General features: G+C 38.3%; 1 long non-coding RNA gene across 1 annotated transcript; it reads right to left on the bottom strand.

The window, feature by feature from the left end:
• Positions 1-15,446: 15,446 nt before the first annotated feature.
• Positions 15,447-19,208, bottom strand: LOC118498983. The gene is made up of 2 exons (XR_004901483.1): positions 18,911-19,208; positions 15,447-16,030 (listed from the first exon to the last, which is right to left on the bottom strand). It is a non-coding gene; the product is annotated as an uncharacterized LOC118498983 (long non-coding RNA).
• Positions 19,209-21,957: the final 2,749 nt, after the last annotated feature.

Genomic DNA, 21,957 nt, shown 5'->3' with positions numbered 1-21,957 from the left:
CCTGAAAATCCAGGAAGTAATCCTTTACTTAAAGGGTCAGGAAAGTAGACCCACACTCCAATTTGGTGAGCTATGGAATGTAAGAGCTTATTGTGTTTCTTACTGCCCAAGATGTAGCATGCACTTCCCTTAAATTCTTTCCATGAATTTCTACTTCTCCAAAGTGAGAACAAATCTTAACTAGCTATTTAATGGTGATGTTTCTTTTCTTTAGTTAGCTCTGTCATTAGTTGATATTACACATACATGTGTCTTCTTAATTTTTGTAATGGTAAATTTCACGTTCTTAGATACACATACAAATTTCTTGACTATATAAAATAAAAATTTAAAAATCATATGCCCTGGCCTGTTGGCTCAGTTGGCCATTTCATACACCAAAAACTGCGGGTTTGATTCCTGGGCAAGGTATATACTTAGGTTGCAAGTTTGATCCACAGTCAGGGAAACGTACAGGAGGCAACCTGATCGATATTTCTCACATCACTCTCTCTCTCTCTCTCTGTCTCTCTTTCTCCCCATTCCTCTCTCTCTGAAATCAGTAAACATATCCACAGGTGAGAATTAAAACAAAAGTAGAGCCCTCGTGCACCTTCACTACACTTGCATTCCATTTATTTTCAGTGTCAACAAAGATAACGCACATCCTACGAGAAAAGGCAGGACAGAAACCAAAAATCATGACAACCCATTCTGCCCATCTTCTAAACATGGTTGTCATCGAGCTAAATATATCCATACTCCATGGCTGCGAGAACGACGGGACACCCTGCCGAGAGAGCCACAGTCATGACAGCAGTTGTGAAATGCTGGCGACTTTGCCCGACACAGTGGTGCAAGGGAGACCAGAGTTGGTGCTCCTGGAGCTGCCGCAGACGGAAGGGAAGGCCTAGTGAAGCCGCTGCAGCTTCAGTGGGAATACCTCGTCCTTTTGTAAATGAAAGAGCAGCCGTTTCCTTTCAACCCTCTTAGTGTTTTTCTTCAAGCTGTCTCAGCTCAGGAGTCTGAATCTACTTCCAGGTATTTTCCATTTGTGCTATAAACCACTGGAAAGACAACAGGAACTCAGGCCCAGGAACTAATGGTGAATTACAGCATCTCCAAATTATCTACTGTCCTGGGAAGCCTGCTTTGAAACCATATTTTTTATAGTACAATTTTGGAAGGAACACACAGTCCTTTTTTTGCATCACCAGAAAAACAGCTTCTCTGTAATCCCTTAATAAAGAAAAGGTCTCATGAATTAATCTCCCTTAGGCAGGTACCATTACTGGTATATCAACTCCATAAGCAATCCAACTGCAATAAATAAGTTGAAATAATGGTAGTCATAATATTATAATAACTGCACACTATTGCATTATCAATGTATTTCATACAGTACTTTATAAACTGCTTTCTTATATACAAGATCTCTGCTTTCCCATTTCTCCCATTATTTCCCATGAATTCTGATAAGCAAGCACTCCAATAACTGAGAAATATCCAGTGGGATATTTTGAAGGATCTCATTATAGCTACTGAGGAAGAGACTCATTGTAATTAAGATTAAATTAGGATAAAATTGTTTTCAGAGATTGATAACTGCACTTTGGGCTCTAAGATAACCACACTTAGTGTCTGTAACCTCACCCAGACCTATAGCAGGCACATTCCCATACATCTGCCACAGTGTCTTAGTGTATCTTGGATACCAATCATACCAGTTTTGATTGTTTTCAAAACTTGGATACCAGTTTTGTAAGTTTTTCCTCACATTGGCCCACAATTATGTTTATCTAAAATAGTTTATGTATTTGCAAATGATAGCACTTACAAGTGCTGCAAGCTTCTATCAAGAAAATTAATCTGTATGCCATCATTAAAAATGCTGCTTCCTCCCTCTGGGAAGTGTGTTGTTGACTACTTTAGTACTCTGTCATCTAAACGGCTTTACCCCCTCATTGTCTTTCATTAATGCAACCTAAACTAAATTGCTTCTGCTCACCAATAGCTGTAATCCCTTGTTCCTCCCAGGCACATAACTAAAATACATTTTCAGCCTTCATTTTCCACCATAGAGTGGTGCCTATGACTGAGATCTTGACAACAGAACATGGTCAAAGGTGACGGGCCATTTTCAGGCCTAGGCCATTAGAACCTCCCACTCGTGATCCTTGCTCTCTTTCCCTAGCTGAAGGCAGAGGGCTCTGCAGACCTACAGTAGGTAGTGGAGCTTTAAGACGGAAGGCCTGGGTCCCTGAATGACAATGTGGAACAGAGTCTGCTCCACCTGTCCTTGCCATTCCACATTTAACTATGATGGGAGCAAGAAATAAATCCTTCTTTTGTTAAGATACAGATGTTTAGGGACTTATCTGTTATAGCAACTAACTATCAAATACAGTTATTTTCTCACTTCTGTCTCTCCATTTTCATAGTCATATTTTCCTTTTCTTCCTTTTCTTCTTCTCTTTCATGTACTCTGCAAATACTGTGTGCCCAACATATGTGCTAAGAACAGAGTACATTGCATAGTCATTATGTTCAAAGTAGCCCAAATGAACAATTGACCACCTTACAATTTGACAAGCATAATTATTTAGGCATGTTACTTTAGGAGAGGTGTCAGAAAACTGTAGTCTAGCTGTTTCAGTAAATTAATTGTATGGGAACATAGACATGCTTATTCATTTACCTGCAAGAAGACAAGAATAGCCAAGAAGGCCTCATAACATGCAGCATTCATGCTAAACTGTCTGTTGAGTAGTAATGACAGAGACTGATATATAAGACCTAAAATATTTTCTGGTCATTTACAGAAAAACTTTACTGACTCTGCTCTGAAAGATTTTAGAAAAGATTTTCAAAGGAGAAGACACAGGAGGTGAGTTTTGGTGGAGGTCACTGCAGAGGAAGAAAAGAAGAAAGGAAGGAAGGAAGGAAGGAAGGAAGGAAGGAAGGAAGGAAGGAAGAAAGAAAGAAAGAAAGAAAGAAAGAAAGAAAGAAAGAAAGAAAGAAAGAAAGAAAGAAGAAAGAAAGAAAGAAAGAAAGAAAGAAAGGAGAGAAAGAGGGAGGGAGGAGGAAGGAAGGAAGGAGAAAGAAAGAAAGAGAGAAAGAAATACTTCTGGAAAGAAAAATAATAGCCAAGCAAAAAAAGATGTAAGTTTGAAGGTTACTCAGACAGCATTGAGAAAACACACAGGGGAGAGTGATTCTCTCCTCAGATCACCAGTTACTAGTAGGAATGAGCAACAGGAAGAAGCATACTGAGAGGAGGTGTTTTGAAACAAGGAAACCTGTTGACCTCAGACCCTTCATTCTGTCTGTGTGCCAAATTTTAATAGAATAATTGATTATATTACATCAACACAGAATAGCTTCAAGCTCAGCTACAGATAAATGAGCTTAAAGTCTTCAGCCATCACTTCATAGTATAGACCAATAGGATTTCCTAGACAAAGATTTCCCTTTCACACTTCAAAGGGAAGTGTGATCCTGCGATAACTTTCACTCATTCCTTCTGTAAAAATCCCACCGATAAATTATAAGAGTAACTGTATCTTACCAAAGAGAAAAGCATGAGGACCCCAAAGTTTAAAAAGTAGAAAACACATGTGCTTATGTACTCTTTGTCTTGGTCTGCTCAGGTTGCCATAACAAAATACCATAGACTGGGTGATTTAGAAAACAGAGTTTTATTTCCTCACAGTTCTCGGGGCTGCAAGTCTAAGGGTAGGGTACTAGAATGGTCAGTTTGTTGTGAGAATGTTCCTCTTGGCTTATAGGCCATCATCTTCTCCCTGTGTCCTCACATGGCATAGGGACAGAGCTCTGATGTCTCCCTTTTCTTATAACAGCACTATTCCCATCAGAAGGGCCCTACCTTCATTACCTACCTAAACTTAATTATCTCTCAAAGGCCCCTTTTCCAATTACTATCACATTGAGGATTAGATCTTCAACATACAATTTGGGGGCAACAGGACACAGCTCAGTTCATAACACTTCTCAAAGAATAAATACAACTAATCAATAAATATAAAAACATTCATTGGTTATTTACTCATTCAACATATTTTTGAGTGCCTATCATGTGCCGTGCACTCCTCTAAATTTGAAGACACAACAGTAGATTAAACAGACAAGATTTCTTCTCTTACCAGGTTTACTTTTTAGGAGACTCAGTGGTCAGGTAGACAAATAACTGAGAAGGATAACTTCAAATTTTTAAGTAGTATGCAAAAAGAGTCTGAGGCTCCTTTAGAATAGGAGATGGCATACAAAGTTACATGGGAATTGTAACAAGAAGACAGCTGTGCAAAGATTTAGGGGTGAAAGATTCTAGGCAGAGGGAAAAGCAAGGATTAAATTTTCAAGGTAAAAAAGAGCTTGGTCCATTTGAGAATCTTAAATGAGGTCTGTGTGGCTGCAGCATCAGCATTGCAGAGTCAGATGGGGAGGAGGGTAAGGAGAAAGAGAAAATGTGTGAAAGCTAACCAGGATTCAATAAACTCAATGGATCTCAAGCAGATGAACACAAGTCAAATAAAACTATGGTATATTATGGCGAAGTTGCTGAAAACCAGGGATAAAGAGAAAGTCTTACATGCAATGAGCGAAGAGGAGACAACACATACAGGTGAACAACAAGGGAGATATTTTCTTACTTTTCATTAAAAGCAAATATAGGTCAGATGGCAATGAAACATCTCTGAGGTCCTAAGGAAGGGAGGTTGTCAGTCTAGAGTTTTATAACCAGTGAATATGTCACTTAATTGTGGGGAATTGCAGAGACGTGTTCATATTGTCAATGTTGACAGGAGTTATGGCCAGCAGAGCCCCACTACAGAAGATGCTAAAGGAGGTTCTTTAGGCTGGAGGACAGTGGAGGCTACAGTCTCAGATCCACAGGAAACAATGAAATACACCAGAAACAATAAATGTGGGTGTTTTTTATTTATTATTTGATAAAATGTTGACCATTTAAAGCAAAAATGATGGCAATATGTTGTAAGATTTGTAATGTGTAGAAGTAAATGTATGGGGATCACGACACTCAAGGCTGGAGAGGGTGGATGGAGGTGTATTGTTGCAAAGCTGTTGCCTCCCATGAGAGATGATGCCATGTTATTTCAACACAGACATTGGTTAGGTGCGGATATATTGAATATATTGTGGTCCTACAAAAAACACTAGAAAATAAAATGAAAGGATAAAATTAAAAACAATAACCTACAGTGACCAGAATAAGCTTGGGGCCATGATCCACAATAAGAAATCTCTCATAGCTATCACTAACAGTACACAAGTGCTCCACGACACTCTCACACACAAGCATGTGTATGACAGAAAAAATTATTCAAAGTAATACTTATGATTACTAAATATTATAATTGGTTATCCTTTTTCCTCTTTTAAATAAATCATAACCTATTGAATTAATCTTACTATCAAATTCTTACAGTGGGTCACAACCTGAAATTAGAAAAACACTTTTCTGTAGCATCTTTTATGTATCAGATCATTTGCTTTGAATTTTTAAATTTACTTTTGTTACTTAATTGATGTTCACCAAAAGGTTCCATGAAGAAGTAAGTATTTCTAATTTTAGAAATGAGGAAACAGGCTTGGATATATTAATATTCTCAAAAGTGTGAGACTAGTAAGTGGAAAAAGGAAGATTTCAATGTAGATAGACATATAATAAGTACAACTGCTTTGTCACTAAGCACTACACCACACTACCTCCACCTGGCCATTAAATTTGGGAACCTGAGTATCGTGGATGGGTGAATGTAATACATGCATTTTTCTTAAGATTAAAGACTAGTTTTTGTCAGTAACCTGTAAAAAGCTTAAGAATCACAATACTACACTGCCCTAATTTACAGTTTGTTTTTTTTATACCAGATGACAAAGTTCTGTTCACATTATCTGAACAGACCCTTTAACAAACTCCAGTCACTTGACCAGGATAAATTTCTAATGTTCAAGACTTCATATTCTAAATTTCTGTTTGTATATATTATTGATGAGTGGGTGGCAGCAGAAATCTACAAAACATGTAAATGAGAAACTATAATCTACTGAGACTATTTTCCACTTCTATGAGTCTATAAACCTATAATTCTAATCAGGAGCCCAGCCACCTGCTATTCTGTAACTAAGCCACAAGATAGGCAGCTATCTGGACTGCTCTGAAAGATATACAAAGACAGGGGTTCCTTTGTTTCTTTGTTAGTCCACCCTAAATTTTTGCAGAGCTTGTTGTTAATTAGAGTCTTTTGGTGCAATTTAACTATATTCCTCTTAGTTTATTGTCTATCATACAGACAGAATAATCTAGCTTTCCTCAGGATAATAGTTTTTTTCATACACTTATAGAATTGAAAATAACAATTTATTCACTATTTAGCTTTTTTCTCTCTAGACTAAATAAATACAATCCTTTTAAATCTTCCCCAGTCGGCTGAACTTTCTCTGTAATCACTTGGAAATGCCCCTCAGGAGACCCTCTCTAGTTTCCCTATATGCATTTTCAAGGGTGGAACCCCACATCAATTGCATTACTCTAACAAGGGCCTGAGCAATGCCAAGTATGGCTGGATGATCTTCCCTTTTTGCCTGCTGTGCTCTTGCTGACAGAGAGTTGAGTATTACATTAACATTTTCAAAAGCATTATAGCCAGTTTTCTGGATCATCATAAGCTGAGGCTGAATCTCACTCACATAAATTGCCATAAGCCAACTGAACCCACACCCTACCTGCTCTGTTTTAAAAATCTGCTCTCTTCTAAGGAATTTGGATTTCTTCCGTCTTGACTTGAATTTTCTTCCTCCTGTTTTTGAAAAGTGTTTTTCTTTATGTGACATTATTGGTTTTATTGATTTATTTTATTTTTTAAAATATATTTTATTGATTATGCTATTACAGTTATCCCATTTCCCCCCCTTCACTCCCATCCACCCTGTACAGCCTCTCCCACCCATATCCCCCCTTTAGTCATGTCCATGTGTCATACTTATAAGTTCTTTAGCTTCTACATTTCCCATACTATTCTTACCTTCCCCCTATCTATTTTCAACCTACAATCTATTCTACTTATTCTCTGTACCTTTTCCCCCTCTCTCCTCCTCCCACTCCCCTGTTGCTAACCCTCCATGTGATCTCCATTTCTGTGGTTCTGTTCCTGTTCTAGTTGTTTGTTTAGTTTCTTTTGGTTTTGCTTTAAGTGTAGTTGTTAATAATTGGGAGTTTACTGTCCTTTTACTATACATGTTTTTTCTTTATCTTCTTTTCTTAGATAAGTCTCTTTAACATTTCATAAAATAAGGGCTTGGTGATGATGAACTCCTTTAACTTGACCTTATCTGAGAAGCACTTGATCTGCCTTTCCATTCTAAATGAGAGCTTTGCTGGATAGAGCAATCTGGGATGTAGGTCCTTGTCTTTCATGACTTGAAATATTTCTTTCCAGCCCCTTCTTGCCTGTAAGGTCTCTTTGGAGAAATCAGCTGACAGTCTGATGGGAACTCCTTTGTAGGTTACTGTCCCCTTATCTCTTGCTGCTTCTAGGATTCTCTCCTTCATTTTTACCTTGGCTAATGTAATTATGATGTGCCTTGGTGTGTTTCTTCTTGGGTCCAACTTCTTTTGGGCCCTCTGAGCTTCCTGGATTTCCTGGAAGTCTATTTCCTTTGCCAGAATGGGGAAGTTCTCCTTTATTATTTGTTCAAATACGTGTTCAATCTGTTGCTTTTCCTCTTCCCCTTCTGGTACCCCTATAATTCGGATGTTGGAACGTTTAAAGGTGTCCTGGAGGTTCCTAAGCTTCTCCTCATTTTTTTGAATTTTTATTTCTCCATTCTTTCCTGTTTGGTTGTTTTTTTCTTCCTTCTGGTCCACTCTATTGTTTTGAGTCCCAGTTTCTTCCCCATCACTATTGGTTCTCCATGCATCTTCCTTCATTTCTTTTATGGTAACCTGCATTTTTTCATCTAATTTGCGCCCAAAATCAATCAATTCTGTGAGCTTCCTGATCACCAGTGTTTTGAAATGTGCATCTGATAGATTGGCTATCTCTTAGTCACTCAAAAGGATGAGTCCTGGGGCATTGATCTGTTCTTCTGTTTGAGAAATGTCTCTCTCTCTCTTTCTCTCTCTCTCTTTTTTTTTTTTGGTCTGGTCACTCATGTTACAGTGAGGGGCGGTGCCTTAGGTATTCACCTGGGCTGGGCACCCCAGACCCCAGTTGCTAGATTGTGATGTTGTATGTGGGGATGGGGGCGGGGCAGGAGGGAACAATGGCAGTAGCTCCATTCTCCTGGGACCTCAGTCCCTTCTCTCTGGGATCCTGAGTTGTGCACTCTGGGATCCTGGGTTGCGCACTCTACCCTGGTCCACAATCGCTGCCTCACTAGGTCCTCCAGCTGCCGCCTGCGTACTCAGGGTCCACCCACTGCGATCTTGTGTGCCCCAGATGCCTTATACACTCCCTCCCGGTTGCCTTATGTGCCCAGTTCTCCCTGTTCTCCAAGAACCGCGCCCTGTGCCCGGCTGCTTCTCTCTGCCCCTCCTACCAGTCTGGATGAACGGATCTACTTCAACTTCTTGGCTGTCCGACTTCCATTCAGATAAATTCTCTGTCAGTTCTGGGTGTTATTCTGCCTCTATATTGTTGTTGCTCTAATCTTGGTTGTGCGTGGAGGTACGGTGCATCCACCTATGCCTCCATCTTGCCTGAAGTCCTAAATTGAAGCTTCAAAATAAAAATACTGACGAGCTCCACAAGGTGACACCCGGCTTCCTTGTATTGCGTACACAAGCAGTTTCTTCCTCTGGAATGCTCCCATCTTTGGATTCTTTTCACTATTTTTCTTTTATTCCAAGTGGGCTACGAAAATCCTTATATTGCTCACCTTCCAAGGCTCTGGCCAGAAAAGTACCCCCTGCGTCTCCTGGCCAAGCCCTTCCTGGCTTTCCCACCTTGCCCCTTCTGGCTCTACCATAACTGAACCAGGAACTCTCTGTTTTTATTGATTTTAAGAGTTCTCTTTATATTAAGAATTTCAATTTCCTGGTGTTTGTCTATATAATTTTTTAGGTTTGTATAAAATCAAATATATAGCCAGTTTTTTCATTGTTTTTATTTTCATTGTTTTTATGGAAAGTTCTTTTCAATCCCCAGATCTGCCAATAACTATATTTTCTAATACATTTATAATATTTTACCATTTTTTGCAATCAACTTTTAAATCACATAGCATCTATTTTCATATTTATTCTAGGGTGAGATTGGTAAAAATCGTACATATGTGAGTAAGAGGGAGTTTGCCAACTTTTCAAATTTATGTCTTCTCCATTGGTTTGTGGTATTTTTTAAATAATATGTAAAATGCTTATATAATGACATGTTTCAAAGTTATCTGTTTATATATTACAACATATCAATACATTACATCATATATGAAAGGCTCTTAAGAAATAAACATTGTATAAAAACATGAACAAAGACCATTCATAAAAGAACAAAATTTCTTATAAACATGAAAAAATTCATCTTTGTAACTAAATAAGTAAAGAATAAAATTGCATGTAACATTTTCTATTGAATCAACAAAGATTTTTTTCAAATTTATTATAGTGTTAGGGTTGTTGAGATTGTTTTAAAATGTTTGCTTTCAAATACTGCTGTTGGAGCTGTTTTTCCCAAAATTTGATAACTTTTAAACCTTCAAAAAAATTAATTTGCATCTCTCTGATGGCTAGTGATGTTGAGCATCTTTTCATATGTCTGTGGGCCCTCTGTATGTCCTCCTTAGAGAAGTGTCTATTCAGGTCCTTTGTCCATTTTTTAATAGGATTATTTATCTTCTTGGTTTTGAGCTCTACGAGTTCTTTATGTACTTCAGAGATTAGACCCTTTCCCGACGTATCGTTGAAATGTATGTTCTCGCATACACTCAGTTCCCTTTCCATTTTGTTGATGTTTTCTTTAGCCCTGCAGAAACTCTTTAGTTTGATATAGTCCCATTTGTTTATTTTTCCTTTATTTCCCTTGTTCTAGGAGATATATCAGCAAAAATATCACTGCATGAGATATCTGAAATTTTCCCCCCTATGTTTTCCTCTGGGACTTTTAAGGTGTCACAACTTACATTTAAGTATTTTATCCATTTTGAGTTTATCCTTATGTATGGTGTAAGTTGGTGGTTTAGTTTCATTTTTTTGTGTGTGTGTACCAGTCCAGTGCTCTCAATACCATTTATTGAATAGGCTATCTTTATTCCATTATACACTCATGTCCCCTTTGTCAAATATTGATTGACTGTAGAGACTTGGGTTTATTTCTGGGTCCTCTATTCTCTTCCATTGACCCATGTGTCTGTTCTCATGCCAGTACCACACGGAGATATCATCTCACACCTGTCAGAATGGCCAATCATTAATATATCAACAAGAGCTGATGTGGTTTTGGAAAAAAGGGAACCCTAGTACACTGTTAGTGGGAATGCAGACTGGTGCAGCCACTGTGGAAAACAATATGGAATTTCCTCAAAAAACTAAAAAATGAAACTGCTTTCTGACCCAGCAATTCTGCTGCTGGAAATACACCCTAAGAATCTCAACTCACCAATTCAAAAGAACCTATGTACCCCTATGTTCATAGTGGCCCTGTTTACAATAGCTAAGTGCTGAAAACAACCTAGGTGTCCATCTGTAAATGAGTGAATCAAAAAACTGTGGTACATTTACACAATGGCATACAACACAGCAGAAAGAAAGAAGGGGCTCCTACCTTTTGCAACAGCCCAGAGAATATTATGCTATCTGGAATAAGCTAGTCAGTGAATATCAACTGGTATATGATCTCACTTACAAGAGGAATCTAATGAACAAAATAAACAAACAAACAAAATAGAACCACAGGCATGGAAACATGGAACAGACCGAAAGTGACTGACCAGAGGGGTGTGAGAGGACAATGGTCTAGACAAAAAATATGTATGAATGACCCATGGACATGGACAACGGTATGGGGATTGACTGCTGGAGCAAGAAGTGGGGTGGGCAGAGGAGAGCAAAGGGGGAAAAAGTGAGACAACTATAATAGAATGACAATAAAAATGATTTAAAAAAATTAAAAGTATAATACAATGAATACCCATATGCCCCCTACCTATATTCATTAATTGTTAACACTTGCCACATCTGCTTTCTCTCTCTCTTTTTCTCACCATATATGCATATGCATATCTGCGTGTTTATTTATACACATGTGTGTATATGTATATATGATATACATAATTTATTTTTGCTGAACCATTTGAAAGTTAGTTGTAGACATCATGATACTTAAGGCTCAAAGATTTTAACCTGTAGCTGGAAGTGTTTTAAACATGAACAATATCTTTCTAAACCAATTTGGAAAGATTCATTAAAGCCTTCAAGATATAAAATTAATGTAATCATTTCACACCAAAACGTTTGTTCAAAAGATATTGTATCATGCCCTGGCTGGTGTAGCTCAGTGGATTGAGTGCGGGCTGCAAACCAAAGCATCGCAGGTTCGATTCCCAATCAGGGCACATGCCTGGGTTGCAGGCCACAGCCCCCAGCAACCGCACATTAATGTTTCTCTCTCTCTCTCTCTCTCCCTCCCTTCCCTTTCTAAAGATAAATAAACAAAATCTTAAAAAAAAAAGATATTGTATCCTCATTCCTCAATCTGAGCCTCTTTTTTATGACTTTCAGTGTAACATTTGTTCTTGTTTAACATTTAATAGAAAACTACTCCAAGCCCTGGCTGGCGTAGCTCAGTGGATTGAGCGCGGGCTGGGAACCAAAGTGTCCCAGGTTCGATTCCCAGCCAGGGTACATTCCTGGGTTGCAGGCCAGAACCCCCAGCAACCACACATTGATGTTTCTCTCTCTATCTCCCTCCCTTCCCTCTCTAAGAAATAAATAAATAAAATATTTTAAAAAAATAAAAAAAAAAAAAACTACTCCAGTAATTACAGAGGAGACATAAAGTTAATTCTAACTTTTGACATTAATGGTGTGCTTATTTTGTGATAGCTTTTTCTCAGAAATTTTTTCTCTTATGTATTTATTTATCCCATTAATACAGACTCAGCACTTTACTACACCAAGACAGGTAAGACATGAACTTGCTATCAAGGAGTTCATTAACATGAGAGGCTTCTGAGGCCATGCCTAGAAATTTAGACTTTTCTTAGAAAGGAAAAGTCACTGAAAGATTTTAGATATAGGTCTAATCTGATTTGCATTTCTGAAAGATGATTCTACAGACAATTTTTAAATTAAATTGAGTGGTGAAAATACTTGTTAAGGAAGACAGTTGGCAAGCTGTCACAGCAGTCTGCATAGTCAAAACGAGAACAGAGAGAAGGAGGGAGATTCAAGAGAAGTTAGTAGGGAAGAAGTAATGAGAAATAAAAGTCAGTTGGACATTTTAGTTAAGCAAAAAGGCGCACTGAAAAATCCCTTCCATGTTTTGGGGACTGAGCTCCTGGTTGAGGGTGCTGCCATCCGTGGCCTGAGAGCTAGGAACAGTCTGGTGAAAATAGAGAGACATTCCTGACGTCAGTTTGGTGCAGGTGAGATGCTCAATAGACTGTGGAAGATAGGAGTTTTGCTCAGGAGATATTCTAAGAGTTAAGGAATTAGATAAAAATATGGATTTAGAAGACATCAGTGTGGAGTCAGGAGTTAACGCCATGGGAGTAAATGAGATCATCTAAGAACAGGGTGAAAGGCAAAAAGGAAAATTGAGGCTGGATTTCTAGAAAACAATTTAAAAGTAAACAATAAAAAAAAAAAACAGAAAATTTAGAAAACAATTCATCTAATGTAGGGAAGAAAGGTCTTCCTAAAAGCAAAATAGGACCTCATAAATCATTAAGGAAATGATAAATATACTTAACTACGTGTATCCTAAGTTTCTCCAAAAACAAATGACAGACACCATAAAACAAAGTTAAAAGGTAAACAAATGAAGGGTAGCAGAACATGCCACCCCAAAATATGCCTCTTTGGCATAGCATTATTTGGAGCTAAAGGCAATTGAAAACCAGCAGATGGGTACAAGAAAGTGCTCTGCCCTTCCCCTGTTTGTGTAAAAGCAGGACACAAATTTGTAAAGGCACCCCTCTCTTTTCTCCCATGAAGGACAAAGCTGATCACTTGAAACAACTCTGGAACCATATCAGCTCAGAGACAGCACTGGAGAAATTTCTATAACAAACTGTACTAACCAGCTCTCATCTCCCAATACTTTCCTCCATGTGTTTACCTTCCCACAATTTGCCACCTAGAAACTCAGTCCTTTTTCTCTGCTTGTCACTTCTGTGAAAACATATTGTTCTTTGCTAAGACACTATGTAAGGCCGAGTTCTAACCATCCCTTTGAGTCCTTCCTTGAGTACCTCCATGCATACGTGCAATGCACATGTTTATTGCATATTTGTTTTTCTCTTATTAATCTGTCTTTTGTCAGTTTAATTTACGAGACCTCGGTCAATGAACTAAGATGAAGAGAAAATAGTTTTTCCCTGCCTCTACCATAGACTGTATAATCATATGATAAAAAATAACTTCTACAAATTCATAAGCAAAGGGCCAACATCTCAATGGAAAAATGGGAAAATATTAAACCATGTTACCAAAAAAAGAAATTTAAAGAACAATAAACTAATGAAAATACACACAACCTAAAAATATACATGAGGAAATGTCAATTAAAATAATGGTGAGATTCATTTTTTCACTCATCAGATTGGCAAAAATTAAGATATGTTCAATTTTGTGAAGAGATAAGAACATGGAGAGGTGCCCACTCAGTATGCAGCTAATGAGTTTGTAAATTGCCATCTCATTTTGGGAAACATAGAAATGTCTTTTGAAATATAAAACACATGGTAGAGCAATGTCAATATTATATTTGAGAGAAACAAAAGTTCCAAAATGTTCTCTGTGTGTGTATATTTGTAATTATATATTAGAAATAGTTATATGTATGTACAAACATAAAATATTTATTTAGCATTTTTAAATAATCGCAAAGTACGTTGATTGTCCAAAAACAGGGAAGTGGTTGAATTGACTATGAGCCATTTATTCTCCAGAATATTATATTACTATAAATATAATTGGTGGGATCTGTATTAATTGACAAGAAGAGATGTCCAGATAAATCAATGAGCGAAAAAAAGCAAGCTTCAAATTTGTGTGTATAGGTGATTCCATCAACACATATACCACCTCCCCATATGTGAGGACGTGCATTTAGGTTCGTTTGAATAGGCGTGAAAATCTTTTGTTTTTCAGGGAATTAAAAATGGATTGGATGAAATAAAGAAAGGTTATTAACTTTTTCTTTATAAACCTTTGGATGGTTTCAAGTAGGACTTACATCAGTAATTTTTAAAATTAAATTTAAAAATACAAGAGCAAAGTACAAAATTATAACTCAAGAACTGTCAAAAAATTAACAAATATTAGTTACTCATTTTTATAGTTTACATGAAAATATAAGTATAAAATATTAAAACATTGTTCCAATAAAAAAATCATGTCTAACTATTTAATAAAAATACTTCCATATCAGTGGTCCTACTTTGCTCCTAAGTAGTTTTATAGGATTCAGACACAATGGGGCATGCGTAGAGTCGGACCCACTGAGAGGTCAGTGTGCAGGAGGAACTGGGAGGTCTAAGGAAATCTTAAAGAAGTTAGAGTTGGACACATACATACTTTTGGTCAAACAGTGTTGGGAGGGGTGTGATGATTTGGAGCATGGCATAAGGACAAAAATAAAAACACAGCATCCTTACCACTTAATGTTTTCTGACCCAGCAGAGAAGAGAAGGTTGCACAATTCAGGGAGCAGTGTAGGAGACTTGGCACTAAGGTGGGTGCTGACGTGGTGGGATTTCAGGACACTAGCAGGAAGCACACCTGGTGTCAGCAGCATCGAGTGGACACCGGAAGCTTCCTCAGATGTCTACTGGGTCTGCACTAGAGCAGCGGAATTCAGAGCAACAGGAAGATGTGCCTCAATAAAGGGCACTGGGCATTCCATTTTATTCATTTAACATCATAAAATCTCTCTCTACATTTCTGTGGTCTTAATTATCGCTTTAAATGGATCAGTAATATTTTATTGATAGGATATATGTAGTTTATTAACCTCCTTTGTGCTTTTGACTCTGTGCTAGTATTATAGAAGTTCACACATTTAGCTTTGTTTTGATGTTCAATTATTTTCTTAGCATAAATCCCCAAGGGCACACTGATGGGTTCAAAAGACTTGAACACTTGCATATAAAGTGAAACACCCCATTTTTGGTTTTTGTTTCCTGAAGTGTTAAACCAATTTAGTATGCCATCAGCACTGTTTGAATTATTAAGACTCTCACAAACAAGACAGCTAGGTGTCGTCTTTTACATTTAACAAGTATTTATTGAGTTTCTGCTATGATTGGCCACTCTCTTGGGTCCAAGAGAACAGTGAACAAAATCCAAAATTCTCTGCCTGTGTGAAGCAGTGGGAAGAGGCTTGTTTACTAAACATAAAGTCATGTTCAGTGTTGCTTCAGTTTTAACATTCTGGGTTACTTGTGGTGATCAGCAGCCTGTGTTTCTTTTCTGATTGTCATCGCAGTTGTGTGAACTGCTTTTTCACATCTTCTTAATGTGGAGTTTTACGAGGTGCCTCGCAACTTCTATTCTCCTCCCAGTTCCTGCGTGGCCTCCTGATGCCTGGGATGACTGTCATTAGAAATCACCACCCTGTCACCAGCACTTAGAGAAGGTACTGACAGCTAAGGAGAATCCACCTGCCATGGAATTCTGTGTCTCCTGCTTGCAGACCTTCTGTTTTCCCAACAGGTCTTCTTTGCCTGTAGAAGTAGTTTTTCTCCTCGTCACTGAGGTTCATTTTCTAGGCTAGCTCTTTCAATTCTTTCTACATCCAAGGCTGTATCCTCCTTCCTTCCTTTTCCTCTTCTGGAGTAAAGGACCCTCCTAGAAAGACAAAACTCCTAGGTGACCACATCCTGCCCTACCCTAGGATTATTTCAGTTCTCCAGTCCCAGAGCTTGGCAGACCCAAACAAGCATCAGGTCAGCCCCCTTCTCCCTGTGCACTAGCAGCATGCAATGGAAAGACCCCAGGCAATCACCATGATACCAGGCCTGCTCCTGCCTGGAAGTGGGTCTTTCTGTGCCCACACCCCCTCACATGGAGAGGGGCTGGCCCATGGATTTCACTTCTCCTTTGAGGGCTTTCAGCACAGGTGACAGACAGCCTCTGTCTGTCATGTCAAATGTGATCCTTTCACATCTGCTGGCCTAAGTTATTTTGTTCTTGTTGTTCTACATAAGTTTACAATGTTTTATGTAGTCAAAACTGCCAGTCTTTTCCTTTGTGATTTCTTCTTTTACTTCAAAGCAAAAATAATAATAGTTTCTCCAGACATCTGATGGAAAATCATTTACATTTTCTGCTATGTTTCTAGAATCTATAATTTTAGCCATCCAAAATTTATTTTGATCATGGGGCATGAAATTGCAGTACAAAACTGATTCTTTAAAACAATGCTAAGTAACCTAAATAATGTGTATTAAATAATTCTTCCCTCATCATCTTTTGAGATATCTCTTGCTATCTATTATATCTTTAAATATAATATGCTTATTTCTGGACGATGCTATTCTATTTATCTGCATACTTATTTGAAGAAGACTCATCTCTGCTTTAAGGTTCCACTTTACAAAATACTAGTTAATGTTCTCAGCTGTGCATGGTAGTGTTCCGTGTGCAGCACTGGGGCCCGATGGCCTGGATTAGAATCCCGGGCTCAGCAATTTACTAGACGTTGTGTGAACTTGGGAAAGTTACTTAACCTCCCTGGGTCTCAGTCTCTTTATTTGCAAAACAAGATAATAAAAATACCAATCTGTTATGTGTAAAGATTAAGTGAGGTATTTATTGTATGTAAACACTTTAGAACAATACCTGCTACATAGTAAGTATTCAATAAATGATATGTACTAATACAATAAGTTATTATTACTAATTTCAAAAATTCAATTAATATTTTTTATTTTTATTATGTTGAACCTTTAATTTAATTTCAGAAAATGGATATCTTTCCAATTTATCATCATTATTTTGAAGGACAACAATACACCTCTTCATATTTCTTCTCTAATATTAGTCAATATAATTTTAGACTTTTGTTTATGTTACAAGAAATATGCATCTCTTATAAAATACTTCCAAAACAATATTTAGCACATGTGAGAATGGTTCTTTGTTTTCTTGCTGATTTGAAATAAAACACTTCTAGTAAGAGCAAAGAGATTTTGGAATAAGAATTGAAGGTCACTTTATACAGATGGTGTCTCTTACAAGCTTGAAATTGAGGGCAAATCTCACAATCTCTCCAAACCCCAGTTTCTCCTTCATCAGTAAAACGAGGGTATGAAGACTTAACCTCCCAGAGTTGTAGGAGTAACTGAGATATCACATGTGAAGTGCCTGGCACTCATGACAGATACCTAATACATTTAGTTCCATCTAGGGTATATTCTTTATCTGTTAAGAAAATTTGTTGCTCTATTCCTAAATTTCTAATTTTTCTATTATAAATGTCTATTCAAATAGATTTCATAAATGTATTGACTTTGTGATTAAAATCCAACTTGAAAACTATCTCACAGAAAAAAATAAAAGACATTCAGTTTCATGTGTCCTGGCATTTATGACTTCTCTCAAGCCCCTAAAAAATATTTGTTTCATAATACCTATACAATAAATATTTGCCGAATACTTTATTGAATAAATGAGCTCACCCTGACTGGTGTGTCTTGGTTGGGCCTCATTGTACAAAGGAAAGGTCACAGGTTCAATTCCCAGTCAGAACACATGTTTAAGTGCGGGTTTGGTCCCTGGTCAGGGCGTGTACGAGAGGCAACTGATCAATGTTTCTCTCTTACATTGATGTTTCTCTCTCTCTCTTTCTCTATCTCTTCCCCTCTCTCTGAAATAAAAAATAATAACAAAGTAAAACCTAAGATTTTTTGTAGGTAATTCATAGGCAGCAGTTCATAGCTGAATATCACTTTCTCTGTCAAATCTGATAAAAAAGATCTTGGAAACATAGTGAATACACATACACACATGTATACCTACATATCTATGAATGTGTACACCTATGTTTATATGTGCTATTCAGAAACAAAGTTTTTCTAAGAGACAAAAATAACTTTGTTTACTAGGGCTAAAATAAGACTTTAAAAAATATGTTTAACTCTTATGTATTGGTACCTATAAGTTTTAAAAATTAATACAATGGAAAAAATTAATAAATCTTTAAACTACCAAAATTCTGTTAACTAGGTACCACCAACACAGAGACATGATTAAAACCAATCCTTATGATTACATTTAATTTGCATTAATTTGGCTCACTGTAAGCAATTTATACTTTTAACTTAGAATTCCATCATATCACATCTTGCCTAAAATAGCTACGGTTCAAATTCTTTTTCTCTTGATTACCTATATATAATACTGGCAAACATGTCAAGACCCAATGGTAAAAAATAAAAAAGAACATAAAAGAGGAAAGTAAAAAGCAAAAGTAAATATAATATTGATTACTAAATTTGTATTCTGCATATTTCCTTAGTGATGGCTAGGACACTGTACAGTTTTTTAAAGAGTTTTTTGTTGTTATTTTGAGCTGAATTTGGCCACTTTTAAATGACTACTAATTATGCACCAAGAAGTTTCCATGCATTTCATCCTTCAGTTCTAATCATGACTAAGGAGACGGTATTATTTGCTTCATCTGTGTTTTGAAGATGAAGAAACTGAGGCTCAAAGAGGTTAAGTTACAAGCCTGAGGTCATACAGCTGGTTCAGACCAGTGGAGGTCAGAGTTGAAGCCAGATCCACTGATGTTCCAGTCCATTATTACAACCTTGTGCTCTGCAGCCTCTTCAGGAAGAATAGCATTTGCTGTTGGTAGTGCCCCTGAATGGAGACAAGCACAGTCACTGATCTATCAGCGGTAGTGCAATCAACCCTGACACTGTTAAAAATAAGACAACAGGCCCAAAATGGAGTAACTTATGCTAAGCCCCATGTCAACAAACCAAGACTTGACTTAATTACAGTTTTGATCTTTTCAGTCAATTGGGAATTATCTGGTCACCACTAGTGAGGAGATCTACCTGACAGGCTCTCGCCATCCCCTACAGGAAGGTGACCTTGCCACAACCAATCTGCTTTTTGGCTGCTATGATTTCCTTGTGCTCACTCCTTTTCATTTTGTAAAGCTTCTCAGATTTCCTTTCTATCTGCTAGATGAGAGGCTGCCCAATGTATGAATTATTAAATAAAGCCAATAAGATCTTTCAAATTTACTCAGCTCAATTTTGTTTTTTAACAACACTAAGCTACCTCCCTGTGTATACACCTGCTTTTCCTTAACACACAGCATCAGCATCACATACAGATCAGCAAATTTGACAAGTCCACACTCTATATGCAAATGCCAATTCAACATTGAGCTACCTGTGGGTGCGCATTAGTCTAGAAGAGGAATGCACAGAGAGATGCAAGTTATTGACACTAGTCTGGTACTTAGCTTGTGTGGTGGTTTCACAAGTCATCATTACATTACTGTACTTTAGTATGCATCAAATTCTATATAAAATATATTGTTAAACTATTAAACAAAGCCAAAAAATCCTCTGGTCACATTTCAAAGGTACAGAACATGAGCAGTCGTTTAACAATTCCCAGTCCCTCTCAGCCTCGTTCTACAGTGACAAAAACATGCCTGAGCCAGGCAGAGCTCCTGGTTCTTTCCTCCTGGTAATTGCTTCTTCCTGAGCAGAAGGCCTGAGAGTCACCAGACCAGGTTTTGGGAAATCATTTGTGCTGGGAAACAAGACAAAATGTCTTTCTTTAAGGAGCAAAGGATTAGAGAATTAAAGAAAGCAGCCTGTTTCACTGCTACCAATTCATAAATTCTGCACTAAAGGACAAGGACCAAGCTTTATTCCTCTTGCATTACCCCGAAGCAGCTGGTACAAGGCCATGCACCTAGTAGGTGGACAATTAATGCCTGTGAATCATTGTTTGAATGGATGAGTCAAGTGTCACAATTTCCATGGAGAACCTTAAATGTCACCCTTCTCAAAATTTGACCATGCTGCTGAACCTACTAAAAAGTTCATAATGAGCCACCCACAAACACTGTCTTGTATGAACCTCTTGTGTGTTCTCCAAGTCCTTTGTGACCCGTGGATACAGTTGTTGACATGAGTCATGCTTCCACCACCGCTCCCACACAACTGGTATTTTTAATGCTCCAGCATTTCCTGAAGTCATGCTCTCAGGAAATGGTTTTTGTAATAATGAGCTCACACCCCCCATGTTCCTCATAGCCCCACCACAGAATCTCAGAATAGCTGAACAGGTAGGTGTCCAAATACCTAGAATTACCCAAGAAAGTTCACAATCTGCCTTCTGTTTCCTATCAAAGTCACGAGGATGACCTCTTGTCCTTTGCATTTTGAAAGGAATGCAGTGTCCAGTCCATGGACACACCCTTATTTGTCTTTTATTTATATCGAGGCACAGTTTATTCTTAAAATTGGCAATAGCCTCGTCACACCAGAACTAAATCAGGAAAACCGGCTGGTCAGGGGTATGGCTTCTAGAGTCCAACAGGCCTGGCAGCCAGATTTTGACTCTGCCACAAACTATGTGGCTTCAGGCAACTCGTTTAGCAGTTTAGAGCCCTCACTATGTAAAATGGTAGTAAGAGAAGAAACAATTTCTTAGAATTTTGTGAACATCCAATAATACAACCCCAGTAAACTGCTGACCTCTGGCCTGACCAACAGCAAATTCTCAGTCCTTGCTAATGGTTATTGTTGTGTCAAGTTCTCCCAGAATTCAGGCCTTTGCAGTTTCTATTCAGGTTCTTTACGTGTCCAGGTACCTTTGGAAGCTGACCTGGCCCAGCCCATCCTGGGAGCACTGTCTGGCCACCCTTTGAGAATCAGAAGTGTCAGGGGAGACCAGAGGGGTGAGAAGGTAGGGATGGGGGGGAGAAGGGAGAGGTTATAAAACCAGCTGATCTGACCCAGGTTCAAAGCAAACAAAGAAGTTGCCACAGGAGAATTAAGAGAAGGGGTATTATAGTTAGTCCCCATTGAACCATGTGGTAAAAGTTCATTCTTCTTTAGAAAGGAGTATGTTTTTCTTACAGTTTTTCTTAAAAGAGAAACCCAAAGGGGAAGATGATGATGAAAAAGACAATCTGGCGTGGGAGACGGGCTCCCACCATTTTCATCAGACCATCTGATAAGCTTCCCAAGGGACTTTTCTAGGCCCACCAACAGCACAGGACAGAGTAGCCACCTCAAGAGGATGCCTGGGGGTGCATCCCAAGCTCCAGTTTCCCTGGAAATCAGAGTCCAGTGACTCAGACTCAAGGGGAGAAGGCAGAATGTATCTGCCCCAGGCCACCACCTGTTCCACCCTGCGGAGGGGCACACACAAAGCTGTCCTGGGAGAATTGCTTTAAGGAGAAGACACGAAGAGAAAGACCCCCCTGACACTACTGGGAAACAGCAGCAGTCAGGGCTTGCCGGCCCTGGCAACCAGCAGCGCACTAGCTCGGGCTGAGCAAAACCTTTCTGTGTTCATGGCATGAGAGCAGACCAATAACAAAAAGACAGCAACCCCTCCCTTAAATGATATTTCATGGCTATCAAATAGCCATGACAGGCCCATCAAAGGAGCAGCCCATATATGTAGGCTGGTGGGAGACCCTCCTGACAAGTTAGATAGATGCATTGACAGCACCAGGGAGGGAAACACAGTTCATGGGGTCTCTCTATTTATGAAAGGCAGCACTCTGCATA

Source organism: Phyllostomus discolor, chromosome 2, assembly GCF_004126475.2.
Source record: "Phyllostomus discolor isolate MPI-MPIP mPhyDis1 chromosome 2, mPhyDis1.pri.v3, whole genome shotgun sequence".
Lineage (NCBI taxonomy): Eukaryota > Metazoa > Chordata > Mammalia > Chiroptera > Phyllostomidae > Phyllostomus > Phyllostomus discolor.
The sequence above is the reverse complement of the archived record's forward strand: the minus strand, read 5'-3'. Positions and strand labels throughout refer to the sequence as shown.